The sequence below is a fragment of the Mya arenaria genome, chromosome 9 (assembly GCF_026914265.1).
Source record: "Mya arenaria isolate MELC-2E11 chromosome 9, ASM2691426v1".
NCBI lineage: Eukaryota > Metazoa > Mollusca > Bivalvia > Myida > Myidae > Mya > Mya arenaria.
The window spans coordinates 71,993,391-72,004,473 of record NC_069130.1 but is presented as its reverse complement, the minus strand read 5'-3'; positions in this window follow the sequence as shown (position 1 = coordinate 72,004,473).

Genomic DNA, 11,083 nt, shown 5'->3' with positions numbered 1-11,083 from the left:
CAAAACTCTACAAACAGTACGGTGTATATATACTATATAAAAATCTAGGTATGTTTACCCAGGATTGTTAGGTTCCGCCTTCGAACGGTCAGTGTAAATTTAGTTGGGATTTAAACCAGTCTACGTGCACACACCTCACTCTTATCCCAACAATCCTGAATAAAGTACACAAGTTAAAGGTAAATCTTAACAAAGTATGCATTAACTTGAGAAAACTTAATAATAAAACACATAATACTAAACTAATAGGTAAATCCCAAGTACTTCAATGATTACTTCAATGATTACGGAAGCAAACTCAATCTAACGGAGGAATATACCTTACGCAAAAACCTCAAGGATACGATGCGGTTATTGTTTGAAACTATGAACATCACACACATTCTGCCTTAGAAAATAACAGGTTTAAGACTGTGTTATAACAGAGTTTCATAATAAAAAGCATTGTTGTCCTAAAACAGTGTGTGTATACGACGTGATAAATTATATATATGCTACGTCGGAAGGCAACATTTTGCCTAATATAATGCCTTAAATCAGAGATAACTTTCCTTTTGCTAAACCATTTTAAATAAAACAAAGGGCAGTCTATGCTGATTTGACAGTGAGAATATCAATGCAAATTTTAACACAATATTAACCGAGAATATAAAATCAAGCATGCAAAGAGATTGGGCCACAAGTTTTGCCAACATCAGTTACGGCAATCTCACGAAAAGTCACATTCTTTACCAAGCAAAGGTGTTTTATCAGCAAAGACAATGAGAGTAATATCTAATGTATATTGCATTGTTTATGTGGGGAAAAACATGATACTACAGTAGAAGTTGTAGAGAAAGACGTGTGAGAGAAAGAGAGATCGAGAGAAGATGAGCTCCTGATACCGATTGTTGGCGAATTTAGAATGAAAAGTACCGATTCATGTACCAATTTTTGCCTGATAAGTGTGAGTTTTTTAGTTTTGAAAATTGAATGCGTCCAGTATGTGGCAAAAACATATTCTTCCATCGACATCTTAGTTTAGTATCAAACCTGTTAAGATAAAAAAGTTATTGAACAGATTGTGGCTGAGAAGGCAATGTTTACATTTTAACGTGTTTATTTTATCCACAATTGTTCGTATTTTCTCGGAAAATAGGGCATATTTGTGCATGTTGTAACTGTTCATTCATGTATATATTCCTATTTTCCAAACTTCATGGTTATTACTCGACTGTACAGGTTTCCTGACCGATTTTTTGTTTCTTAACCCCCCATTTTGTTGATTGCAAACCTGAAATGTCTGCCCTTGCTTAATAAAACGTTCAACTTCACTTAAGATCCGGCCGTTGTCCTCTTCTGAAAGATTGTTAAAACCAAATAGCAGTTGATCTTAACTGAGCGGATGGATTTTTTAGTCTTTCTGAAGATACTTATTCGATGGTCGGAGAATAGTGAACACCGAAATAAGATGTGTTCTGCATTATCGTCTACATTGCAATTAATACATAGTAGAGAGTCTAAAAGGTGAATGTTAAACAAGTCGGAATTTAGGTCACTGCCAGAGCTTCTAAAACGCGCATGATAAACCGAAAAGCGACGTTCTCCACAAATATAATAAGATGGGATGAAGGTTTGTTTAAATTGATCTTTAAATTGACGCTTAAAACTAGAGAGAGTTGGTGAGTGTCTTATTTCTATATCTAGTGAATCTCACAATGACCAGGATGACGTTATCGTTGAACGATTATATATTTCTAGGCGTCTATTCATTGTATAAATTGTTTCTCAGATTATAAGCATTAGAATAATTCACTGTTTAAATGTAAAGTGTAAAGTGTGCTAATAAATACGAAGGCAGTTCACCGTGGATATGTTTGTAAGCTAAAATTGACTTTTGTATTTTTCTTTTATCCGACAATAAATTCCAGCCGATTTCCTTAATTAATCTAGCTATTGAAACGTGTGAGACCGGTAACAAATCTTGCTGCTTCGAATCGCAGTTTTTCCAAGGTCTCCTTTTCATAAATTGTACAACCATCCCAGAAAACTGAGGCGTACTCTAGAATTGATCTGAAATTTGATGAAGAGTTTTACGATGAAGTTCATATTTTAAGGCTTGCATAGAACCAATAATTTTCCTGGCAGAACTAACGATTGAATCTAAATGATGGTGCCATGTACCATCAGGACCAACGTGACTCCTAAATGTTTGTGACGATGACAAAGTATTAGCGGCGTAGTGTCAAACAAGAGTTATGGTCGTTGCTGGTTATCAAGTGGACAAAATATAGCTTCTGTTTTAAAGGCTTGAATAATTACAGCCATTGTCTAGACCAGTCGGAAATTTTCTGTAGATCGTTATTAATTGTAGTTCCTATGTCAGTTGCGTTAGAAGATGAAACGGCGAGAGACCTGTCATCCGCAAAAAAAAACTAGTTGTGCTCGCAAGGGTACCAGCTGTGTCGGGCTTAAAATTAGAGAAGGATGTACCTATGAACACTCTTTAAGACCTATTTAGTAGATAATGAGACAGCCATCTTAGAACATAACCTGAAATTCCATATTCTTTGAGTTTAAAAATAAGGCCTCTGCCATGTCAAAGGCCATCGATGTGTTGCAAAAATACAATGCTTGTATATTGTTTGTCGTTCAAAGTTTTACAGATTTGGTAATATATAACTTTATGTTGATGAACAGTTCAGTGTCCGGGGATAAAATCCGACTGGTGCATATAAATATGATTGTTTGGATACATATAATTGTAAATGTGTTTAAAAGGAATGCGTTCCATTATCTTTCCGACCCAGCTTTTCAAAAATATTGGTCTATAGTTGGACAAAGATGTCCGATCATATGCCCTTTTTATGCAGTGGCATACCATTTGCGAGTTTCCATTTTGTAGGATATATACATTATCGAATCGATCTATTAAAAAGAATACAGAGTGGAATACAAACGGAAGATAAGGTATTCTTTAGCATTCTATAACTTATTTCGTCAGGTTCATTAGCTTTATTGATATCAAGATTATCAAGGATGTCTTTTACTTTGGTTTCAATAATGTTTATGTGGCTTAGTTCACTATGTGTCCTCATGTTTAAGTTTGGTAAAGGAAAATTATCATCGTCGATGCTCGAAAGTGAAACGAAATAGTCATTCAGGGAATATGCCTTCTCTGAATTCGTGAAGGAGTAAGAGTTATCAAAATTTGGCAATGGAGGTATTGCATTGCTCTTGTTGTTGTTCTGTTTCACAAGCATTCGAACAGTTTTCCAATAAACCCGAGGATTGGATGAATTAAAATCAATTATGCTGTCCTCTAGGTTACTTAAGAATAGATCCTTTGCATGTTTAGTCATATTTGATACTGTATTTCTTACTTTTTATATTCAATCCAATCACACCAATTGACAGATCGTGTCGCTTTGATTTTTAGTTGATCGCGTTTGTTAAATGATTTTCTAATTTCCGAGTTATACCATGGCTTATCAGAATAGCAAAGAGATGTATAATAAGTAGGGATACACTTTTTGGTTATCTCAATAAATGTTCTTGTAAAAAGATTGGTCGTCTGGTCGATATCTCCTTCGTTTAAGGGGTTCCAATTGATATTTCTAATTAGTTCGTTCATTTTATTGAAATCTGCTCGTTTGTAGTTCAATACCTTTGTTGTTATGGTAGAGCTTGACCAAAAAAACTACATTTGATATAAGCATGAGCACAATAATGATCACTTATATGTTGAGGAGTTTCTAATACACCAGAATTTAATACGTTTATGTTTTGTGAAATGGCAATCGGGTCTAACAATGTCCGCGTTGAGCGCGTTATTCTAGTTGGGTTGTTTATAACATTTCACAAATTATTAATTGTCATAATATCTCGAATTTTCCGATTTGATTGGTTAAGTTTGTCTTCGTTTTTGTCGCCAAGGATAACTATATTGTTACATAGATCTAAGCAATTGTTCACTCTATCCTAAAAGTCAACTGTTAAATCAGGATTACGATAAATCAGGCCTATTAGAAAACTTTCGGTTTCATATTTCAATGCAACCCATAATGATTCAGGTAAATAATGTTCTAAGTCATTATTGCGAACCTGTCGGAAGTATGCTGAGACGTACATAAAAAAACACCACCGGCGTGGGACGATTTATCTTTTCTAACATAAATTCATGACCATCAATGTGTAGAAAATCTTCGTTCACTTCGTTTGATAGGTGTGTTTCTGTGAAATACAAAACGTCAAAGTCGTTGAAGTGACTTTTTATTTAGTCAGTTTTTGAACGAATACTTTGAATGTTTTGATGTAACATTGAAAGACACGAAGCCTGTTCTGAATCGGGTCCAGGATTTGATTCTATATCACCTGACAACATCAATAAGATTGGTATAATAATATTAAATATGCCAGATTTAAACTATTATCAAAAATAACAGACTATTCACTTAATATACATCCTGTGCATATTATAAAAAACTGCCAAACCAGCTTAACATGAATATATATGCAAAAAGCTACAGAAATTAATGAAGCCATGTTTGATAAGATGGTATTTAAAACTGTCAGTGAGACACGTAGATATTTCAAAAGTAATTTAGCATAAAACGTAAGCTAGCGATTGTGTCCATAAAGGGAGTTATACGAAATATACATATACTTGAAGTTCTAAATAGAAATGCGTCGTATACCCCTGGGGCAATTCTATAAGAAGTTATGTCAGACACGATACTGTTGACTACTTGACGTCGACTATCAAATGTTTTTGCTATAGGGATAAACATGTGCAGAACAGTAAACAGGAGCATAGAGAAAGATGAAAAAATCGAAGAATGATAGAATATTGAGCAAAAAACAACATATAAATGAAACCATTTTTCGAACTTGCAAGTAAAAGTGAACTGCCCGTTAGTGTTTACTTGAAATCTTGAAAACGAATAATTATTGGTCGGTAAGTAACATATTATGTATCTGAGTGGAAAATAATAAGTGTATGTTCTAGCATAACAAATGCTTATGTATCTTAAGAAAACTACTATTGTAAACTTAATATACATTCATTGAAATTTTAACTGAACAAACTGTTGTCCAAGGGAAGCAACTTGTAGGCTTAACCTAAACTAATTCAAAGCATGGTCTTGTAATCAGAGCAAACATAACGATGTATAATAAACGTCATAGTGGTGTAAAAGTGTTATAACAAGATGCACAGAAAAGACGAACTAGGTTGTGACAACAAAGTATATCAGTAATTTACAAATACATTTAGCACACTGGATAACCGTTATTATGTACACCACACTGGTTAGTAAGTATGCTCTTTTCACTTCAGCACCAAATGAACCTTACAGTTCGCGAAGCAGTGTGGTAGTTTGTCATACTTTAAAAAGATCGAAAATGATATTAATTCAGTTAATTGTTGATTTTCAAGTTATGAAATTGCTACAGTTTTTTCCCAATTCGTTTCCTACTAAATTACATTTCATGAGCACCACAACCTATTCATTGGCACCACAACGTTCAGAAAATCGAGCATAGTGCAGCAAGTATAACAAATAAAGTTTTAAAATTTGTAACGAGGCAACCTTTTGTCAATAAAAATGCCACACATATGTAAAGAAACTGTTTAAACCTGAGGTACATTTACAATTCTCACGAAAATCAGGTTTTTTACGTTGTCAACACTAACGTCTAGCAAGTTATGCAAGTTCTAGACGATCAGATTTTAAATTTTATTCAGAACTTTTACATTTAGAACAATTTATAGCCATTCCTTTGTCGAACTACATTCTTCATTTTTTTTCTCGTATAAACCTCTAAAAATAAAAAAATAAGAAACCATACCCACTGTTTATATCCATATTCCACTCATTGGCACTTTAACGGAAGACGCGTTGGAGCATTTTCAACACATAACAAAATGTTATGGCTCCAATGTTTGCCCGGCGTGTAATAGAATTATCGCTGACTGCTCACTTATTTCCATCTTTATTTTTACCCCATATTTTTTTTCTAAACAAAACAGTTTATACGGGGAAGGGGATTTTGAAAGGTTGAAAGCAGGGCCTCCTGAAACCCACAATTTTGGGCCTTTTATCACTATTGTTATTGCTCGTTCCACCTTTTGTGATCAATGTGATTTCTAATCTATGAAGCGTGTACGTACAACGGAGTTAGAAAATTATACGAACGATTATCATGTATGTAGTGCATTAACATTTAAACTATAAATAAACTATATAATTGATTCTTTTATATTTACATATTCTCTCGCGAATAAACAGTCATCCGTCAAAAGACTCCGTTACGAGACGGAACTCTTCCTCTTAAGCGGTCACAAAAATCTTGACGTCATGTTATTTAAATTGCGATTTATATGGCAATCACTATGACGACAAACACCGACAATCAGTTTCGTTACGCTATGGTGAAGTTTTGTCGTTCGACATTAACACGCTCAATATAGATTATGAAACGAAAATAGCGGGTTCCATCACATTTACGTCCTTTAATTTGCTGATAGATGTATTTACAATTTTAATGTAATGGCACAAATAGCTTTAATATGGTGATGAAGGGGGTCCTTCCTGTTCCTTTCCCATTTTATTACATTGGTATCTACATCTTTTTTATATGTTAAATAAAAACATTATCAAAATTTCAAATAAGTCAGAATTGTACGGAAAAAAATTGATACAAATATTACAACTTTACTGCGCCATTTTTAAGTTTATTGTGTAAACGCTTTTCAAATTATGAAGATGAAAGAAGCTTAACGTTCGATGCTTTAGATATTTTTCGTAATTGTGTTTAACAATAGAAGCTTTATGAATATCGAATTTTCGATAAATACTATTCGAACGTTTAATCGAAAGCTATAATACAATACAGGGAAAATGTATAAAAACTGTTTGTTTAGAATAAATCAAAGTGAAATCAAAACACTGGTATTTCTTATATTCTTTTAGCACTCACCTGAAACTCCAGGAAACGTATTTGAATGATGCAAGTCAAGCAATTATTATATCCCATTTAAGGAGAGCTAGACATATTTCTTATAGATATTGAGCGACACATCCGTATTATCAAGAATTTTCTCAAGGTATCCAATGACACACGAGATCATTGTAATCTCAGGGCAACTATTACGGAGCAATACCCGTAACAAACGACAACACAATAAGTCTAAAAATGGGAATGGACTCCTGCTTTGGTGTCATTTGACCTGTACAAAATTAAGTGACATTTAACCTAAAAAGATTTATCAAAGGGGTCACTCCTACCAGCTATCTAGCATAACATAACTATGAATTACTACAGTTTAACAATGTCAGAAAATCTCGAAATGCCTAAATAGAAGAAAGTGAAACATCTTAAATTTGATCTAAATGTGTTGAGTACAAAAAGTTGCAACAAAACACCTGCAGCCAACATGCTGAATACCCTCCAATCTTTCAATTGCAACCAGGATTATCACCTTTACTTGAAGAAATTTGTTCAAGTTTCTGAAAGTATCCAAAACAAATCTCAACACAGTGTTCTGCTACACAACCAAAAAAGACCACTCTATTTTTTTATTACAATGTATATTGTATTGATTCATACAATCAACCTTATTACTATTTCATTAATTACCTTTCAATATTACACGAACACAAAAGCCTTTACTTGTGAAATTATTTGTAAAATAAAAAATATAGCATACATGTTGTGGTTACATTACCCTATTACTTCTTCCCCTAATTCCCCAAATTAAAGAATTTGTGTAATGAAACTATAACATGTATGTTATATTTTACACAATGTATTGTATTATGATATGCTTTGTATGTATTTATTAAACACTACTGTATAATAAACGTGAATAAAACGCCTTTCTGTTTTATTTTGTTCTGATGAGTGATATAAAAGAAACACATTGGTGCTTTTGCATTTTTTACAAAAAAATATACAGACATATATCTTGGAAGCATTTACTTGCAGTACTTTTTGCAACGCCTTAACATTTGTGACAGTGAAAACAGGGGTGATTATACCGCGATAGGCGACAAAGGGGTACGGAAGTAACGACCTGTGTGATTTATTCAAAAGGTTCTTGGATGACGAATACAGTTTTAAATGATCGTAGATACTCCCTTTCAATATCCAGAAAATGGTGTCACCAGTTTGACTCCGTTAAATCCTCGTGCCAGTGCGGCAGAGATTTATTCAAATAGTAAGTTATCGAGGGGTATAATGTGATGACGCTCCAATTGATATTTACTAATATTAGCCCGAATAAGCCCTTCTCGTTTGCATGTGGATATGGTACTTACACTGACACCGGTATTTTTTGTGTCCATGAATGACTTTACTTACACTTTACTTTAGTAATTTTTACAAACATCAGTACTACTTACGACAACTTGAAGTCGTATGTAACGTTGAGGAAATACTTGCTTCAGGCAATATGTTAGCATGTACAAAGAAACGGGCAAAGCCAGTAATGGTCATAACCTGAAATATTACTGTGCGTACTTATTTCCTCAAAGAATCAGCTCCTTGTGTTTTGTTGAAACTCACCTTACGTCAAATGGACGGCAACGAGATGCCACACATTCTGATAATTTATCTTAAACGGGTGTCGAGATTAATTTTGCATACTCTTTACCGTGATCAAAGTTCATGGATTTCTTTGCAAATTCATGTATGTGTTTGCCTGTCACGACGCCTCAAGCAGCAACCTATTCATGACAATTAATAACGGAACAATACGAGGAACGAACAAGATATGTAACTTGCAACATCTGAGACGAGTTATGACTAATTGAAAATTGAGATATTATACAGCAACTGTAGAAATCGACACCTGTATTATGATAACGTTTGATATTACATCCATTACCGATGTATAGCTGCCAATTGTTGTAAATTATTGTTTATCCAGATGCTGCAATGATTTACAACAGCTCATACACCACTTGAATTTTGTAAGAAAAAATGATAACTACCCAGATAAGAGTAGATACATTTTGTTCGTTTTTTAACGTTCCCCAGCTGTCTTTAATGTTAAGCTAAGCATTTCAGATGCTATCACTATTGTTTTATAAGTTATAGCCTTATGTCAAAGAGTTGTAAAGTGAAAAAAAAATAATACAGGTCCTATGGCTAAATGTTACGCATAAAATATCAAAATAAGATCATTTGGATTACTTTGAAATTCTTTATAAAACCACTATAGACATTTTAAACAATTAGATATGTTCCTTTTTGTGTGGGTTTTTCTTTTGATATCGGAATATTCATTTGTTTTTTTATGAAACACCAAGAATGTATAACAAATTCATTTTTATGTCATGGAATCGAAAAAGTTAGTAAATCGAACACCTTTGAAAACAAGAATATGTTTCTTCTAATTTCTTAAAAACGATATATTCTATGTAAAAAATATAATGACAACGTTTGTTTTGTCGACTTAACTTTCCTATATGCTAGGATTGCAGACAACCCATCACATATAGTTAATTGAAAATGTCGAACCCAAAACATGTTAATACATTTTTCATTTGGTTGCTTACTTACGCTATAAAAGCCAAAAGACACATGTTATTTATTTTTGAATTTCCGACTGCATGATTTTTCAAAGAGTAGCCGTCTTTCAACTTTTTCCCGTACATAATAGTCGTTGAGCGTAGAGGTCTGTTCACAATGATCTGTAAACACGCAAATTATGTTTCATGCGTATGTTGTTAAAAATCGTTTCTTTGCACTCACAAATATCGCATATAATTCAATCAGGCCCGGATTCAAGGCTTCCCTCTACCAGGTGTGTTGTTTCCAGAGGCGATAACGGACCCTCTGGAATATTTCATCATACATTTCAGTTGGCATACAGAGTAAGTTATTTTATGGCCTATGATCTTAGGCCCGATCATCTGAGTTCTGCTTTGAGCTGATTATCGATGCCAATTTGGAGCCATCTCTAGGGATGCATCCATTGTCTTTTCCAGATGCGACGTGACCCAAACTCCTATTCTCCCATTAAATCGGCCTATGATGAGCTGGTGGAAGACTTCTTGGCTTCGTCATAACAGCCACATTCTGCTGCCTTAGTTTAATATCTTCCATTTTGACGGAGAGAATACTTATATTTCTTGAATTACATACAACTGTTGAGATACTCAACACTACTCAAGAACTTAAAATGCGTTATGATTCGTTTGGATTCGAATGCGGTTTTTACCATTCGTAATTGTTCGCATGTAAGTGTATGCCGTTTGTTTTCAGGACGTCAACAAATCGCTACAATTCGCTTGAACTCGTCATGACATTTCGGTTTCAATTAGCTCCTATACGTTATTATTCGCTACATTACGTATAAGTTCGCAAATTATCGCAAAGATTCGTCATCGGATCGTCCTCGATCACTTGTTTTGCAAATAAGCGTATCATGTTCCTTATTTTAACTTTTTAACGCCAATTTACGAAAGATACGCGAACATTTTCCGATTGGTTAACGTATTGAAAGATTTTTTTAACAAAGAATAGACGTAACGCTTAATCGCAACACATGTCTCAATATGTTCAAAATGTTCCGACGTAGGACTATTCGCAGCGGACAAAAGCCACAAACGCATCCATACGAACACCACCATCGATGATCAACGTACATATACTTATTGGAACGAACTTTACCCAAGTTCTTTTCGCCATTGCACGCAAGGTCACTGTGCATTCAAGACTTATCATTCTGATAACAGACGTATTAAGACCAAGTTTTATTTCACCACATGTACAAGTTAATGCAGGCAAGCATGACATATTATGATATAAAGAAACAAATAAACGAATAAACCAAACTTTCCACAGACACCTAGACTTACAGGTTACTTAACACTTATAATTATGTATCGTACACTAATAGCCCAAATGGGGCGGAGGGGATGGGGTTGGGGGCACAAACATGGGGATTTAGTACAGAAATTATAGCGTCTTATCAGTGCATACATCAGGTGGCTATCATACTGCTTCCAACCCAGTCTTTCAAATATCATCTGTTGTTATAAAAGTGATGAAACAATGACAAAGGGATAAAGTTGTACTATTCTTCAAACATTTA